Source organism: Triticum dicoccoides, chromosome 5B, assembly GCF_002162155.2.
Source record: "Triticum dicoccoides isolate Atlit2015 ecotype Zavitan chromosome 5B, WEW_v2.0, whole genome shotgun sequence".
Classification (NCBI taxonomy): domain Eukaryota; kingdom Viridiplantae; phylum Streptophyta; class Magnoliopsida; order Poales; family Poaceae; genus Triticum; species Triticum dicoccoides.
In genome coordinates, this window is record NC_041389.1 from 487,541,286 (window position 1) to 487,545,935 (window position 4,650).

The 4,650-nt window shown below is 47.2% G+C and overlaps 1 long non-coding RNA gene across 1 annotated transcript; it reads left to right on the forward strand.

The window, feature by feature from the left end:
- The first annotated feature begins 2,271 nt into the window (after nucleotides 1-2,271).
- LOC119311040 lies at nucleotides 2,272-4,644 on the forward strand. Its single transcript, XR_005150864.1, has 5 exons — nucleotides 2,272-2,580; nucleotides 3,216-3,362; nucleotides 3,442-3,558; nucleotides 4,278-4,375; nucleotides 4,502-4,644. It is a non-coding gene; the product is annotated as an uncharacterized LOC119311040 (long non-coding RNA).
- Nucleotides 4,645-4,650: the final 6 nt, after the last annotated feature.

Below are 4,650 nucleotides of genomic sequence, written 5' to 3' on the forward strand. Positions count from 1 at the left end.
GTGACCATAAAGAGCGTATTGTTACATACGCTCACCGCTAGTGTATTTTTCTCGTTTCAAATTAGGCCATATTAATCGGAAAGGACGCAGTATGGACTACTAGTACAAGTACTGCTTTGATGTGGACCATCAACTTGCTGAACAAGGAGAAGCTTGCTTACTATGCCTCTCCCTCGCCCATGCGCGCGGTGGTTCGTAGGACGAGGAGAGGGTTTTGACTACAGCACGCTCTCCCTCTCCCTCTCCCTCGCCCTCGCCCTCGCCCTCACGGTGGACGTGCAACAGTTCAATCGGTGTCAGATTGACAGAAGCATATTGTACTGTAGTATCATCATTGTTGGACCTTCCGAAGAGGCGAAGAGCCAAGTGCAAGGTTCACACGAGTACGAACTGTTGAACCTCCCGAAGAGGCAAAGAGCCAAGCGCAAGGTTTTATAGGAGTTGTCGTCCTAGTAGGAGTGTACTACAACTATAGCGAACGATGCTACTGTATGATGCTGCCATGTCACATATATTCAAAGTTGTGCCACCTTTTTTTCTCAAAGAGCATGTTGGAGCCCGTGCAACAACCACACAAGTTGCACGTACACATAACACATTTACTAGTAATAAATTCTAAAGGATAAATGCCAGTATGCCACATAAGTTCATCTCCAATTCATGTGATAAATTTGTGCACGACTTGTCTACATATATTCATAGCGCTACCGTTCACAACTACCGTACTCCACTTACACGTTATAGATGGGCTACATGTCCTCCTCCAGGTTCCAGTCCCAGGTGTTCTTCATGGATGGCACGATCCATAGCGGTGGGCAACGGGAATCATTGTCGCAGCTTTCTAGTCCGGTTCCACACGATGGAGACTCATCCAAGCTGAAGCAGCATAAATCAGGGATAGCGTGTCCCAGCATGTCGTTCATCCGGTGGTGCGCAATGAAGACACAACCATGCTTCATGAACGGCAGGCCTTCTGTGTCGTGCACGGAAGGTGGCATCCGCTTCACAATGGGGTAGTTGTCCCCGATGAAAAGCGAGTACTCTCCAAGAGTGTACCTCGGCACCCACGTAGCATCATGGGGGTCGAACTCGGCGCCGTTCATCTGGTACATGTGGCATCTGAGATCTGGACACATGGTGACGTACATAGTCAAGGTACATGCATAATAATGTTGTGCTCAAATATGGTGGCCAGTAATACTGTGCAGCAAATAGTACTACTCCAGTATAGAGGAAGTAAAATAACCGGCTTATTATATATAGCCACTCTTGGCTACATGGATAAGATAGTAAGACATGGAAAAACAAAAATGGTGGCAGCTAGTGGGTTCAAGTCTTCAAGGGCCTAGCTAGCTATATGCGTCCTCCAAGGTAAAACGTACTCCTACAAGTACTACTAAGTATACTACTAGTACAACAATGAAAGGGAAGGCGAGAGGGTTAAAAAATGGAATACCTGGGTAGATGGTGACGGTCCGATCGTGGTAGATTGTGTGACCATGTTGCACATTAGTGGTACCATGGGTAACGACCGCTAAGATAGTTGATCCCAATATGCCAAAGTCAGCTACAAGGTTCCAGGTTAGACCGAATCGCGGATGCAAATGCACATCCAGGATCGGCGATCTTATTTTGATCGAGGGATGACTAGTCCCTGCAAAATAATGGAGTACTGTTAGGGATGCAAATGATGGTTTGTGCATTCCATTTGTAATCTCCCGTACCGTAGGATGGCAACCAGATGAAACAAGTCCCCTGGCTTGTCACCGCCAAGATGCGGCCTAGATGGCGCACGGCGTCTTTGAATGTGTAGGGGTACAAATCTGCCGCCGCCAACATGCGCCAGCCTCTGCCGTTACTGCCTCTTGCATTGATGGAATCCTTATGTCGAACACCGCGATGAGATAGTAACGTCGTAGCCGCGTCGCTTTGTCGGCGGGTCCACAATTGCTATCTTCTTCAATCTCATGTAGGCATCACACTACTAGGGAAAAGCTTATACACAGAAACTTACCAATAGCGCGGTTTAAAATGACGCGCTACTTCTAACTAGTAGTAGCGAGGGGTATAAAACCCATGCTACTACTAAGTTGATAGTAGTAGCGAGGGGTATAAACCCGCGCTGCTACTAAGTGGTCTTCACCATGCCTCCCGGGACAGGCCATAGTAGTAGCGAGGGGTGTAAAACCTACGCTACTACTAAATAAGTAGCTATAGCGCAGGTAACACCCCCACACTATTACTAAGCGTGTCCGGCCCGATCCACTCCCACCCCACCACTCTCTCTCTCATCCCTAAAAAATCTCTATCTCATCCTCGGTCCACCCTCATCCCAGGCGTCTCGCTCACCGGAGGAGTCTCGCTCGGCCTCTCCTCTCCCTGATCTAGCCGCCACCTCTCGCCCTCCCGCGAACTCCATGGCGACTGCGGCCTGATCTGCATCCTCGCCGGCCCTGCTGCCTCGCCGCCGCCCTACTGACCCCGTCTACCACGCCGCCGCCCTGGTCTTTAAATCGCGGCTGCCCCACTTCAACCTGCCCACCGCCAGGTCCAGCACACCGTCGCCACCGGCCGGGAGAGGTAGCTACTCCGTCTCTTCCTCCCCTCTTCCTTCCCCTACCCCCCTCGTTCCTGCCTCGGCCCGGCGAGCCCCTGCTGCGTGTGTGACCAAGGACAAGCCCTTGATTTTTGTTTGACAAGGGATGGGGCCAGCCAATTTGTTTCTACGGAGAGCCCCTGCTGCTGTAGGCTGCCAATTTGACCAGGGACAAGCTCAGAGTGGATCGATCTATTGTGGCCAATATACACTGCAGTGATTTGTCCATGGGATTACAACTTCCTTGAGTTTGTTCTCTAAGTGTGCACTGGTATTCATCTCCTTCTGATTGGACAAACATCAGTTTTGACGAAATGTCATTCAGATGGATTACTATGCATGAGTGCTACATCTAGCATCCAATTTCCCCATGTTCTCCGGTCTTTACAGAGAGCCTACACTTATGTCAATATTGTTTTGTCAACTACTGTATCTATCTTCTGTATAGAGAGCCGTATATGTTTCAGACCAAAAATTTGCTTCTCTGTTCCCCTGTGATTATCATGTCTAGGTGGTCAAAACGATTACAGTAGATGTATAGACTTTTCATTGTTTGTAGCTACTATGCTCATATTTAAGTTTGTTCATTGCTTCTCATGCTGAAAAAACTATTCTGTAGGGACTTGGTGTTGTAAAACTATTCTGTAGGGCGGCGTACAAGCTAGTCATGCGGGCTGCGGCGGCTGACGATGCTGGTTGACCTTCTCCTGTGCGTGCAGGGCAACATCGACGCTGGACCAGATGGACGAGCTGCAGTGCCAAACTGGTACCTCTGAATTTTGCTTCAGTTTTGCTTCCTGCTAATCTGAATTTAGGGGAAACTCTGAATTTTGTTATGTGTGCAGATGATTGCAGATTATGTGTGTGTATGTGGAGAAGATTACTAGGTCGATTGTTTTGATGTTAATTTGTTTGCTTCACTCTGTTTATTTATGGCTACGACGGCGGTGGCGGCACACGAGGTAAATTAAACCTAGTTAATTTCGCTACTATCCTAATCACTCTGCGAAAAAGCAGATCGGCCAGAAACCTTATGTTTGCTGTCCAGTGTCAATGGTGGAGCTCGAAACCCTAGAAGCACGCTGAACCTCATGAATAGACCTGAATATTTGTTTTAGGTAGATGCTTGACCATTATGCTTTGGAAGAGTGCACGCGAGTCTACCATCTGAAACTGTAGTTGACCAATCTAATTTGGCATGACCAGTTGTTGCGTCTTGGTGATAAAAGGGTTAACAATATCGAGGGATTTGCATTTTCCGCAGGTTGCAATTCGTGTAGCACAAAGTAGTATATTTATTGGTCCATATGTTTGTAGATAATAATGGATCTGAATGTCTGAATGCCACATTATGTCACTATAAATGTTGTTTTGGACTTTGATATGGTCTTCCAGTGTATTGTTTGACATCATTTTTCTTGAAAATATGTTTCGTTGAATAAAATAGGCACATATAAGCAGAGTACATTTCATTAGGCTTGTTTTATCATGACTACGACAAAATACAGGATTTTCTGAAAATGAAAGCGAGTTCACCATGACTACGACAGATACTAGGTAGTTTAGCTTGGGATAGAATACAATGCATGGGTTACAACAGAAGTTATTTCTTGTCTCACAATTACTGATTGCTCTTTGTTCTCATTTTCCTTTGTTAGCTGAAATTATTCCTTGTCTACAGATAAGCGGAAGCCGGTTCGGAGCCACCGACAGTGTCTTCCTTGGATTCATTCGTGCAATAAGGAGGGGACCTGGCCTTCTTCACGTGTCGAGCAACAAGTAAGGACCAGCCTTCGACTGTTACTATTGATTCATGTGCATGCGCAATAAAGAAAGAAAATACAATACTAGATTTGGACATAGGACGTGAACCAACAAGTTTTCACTTTCCTGACGTGGGTGCAGGGGTGATCGAGGAGGATTACCGTGGCCCGGTGGGTGTCGTGCTCTTCAACCACTTGGAGGTGGACTTCACCGTGAAGCCCGGTGACTACTGCACACAGATGATCATCCAGGTGATCGCGCCGTTGGAGGTCGTCGAGGTGGAGGTCCTC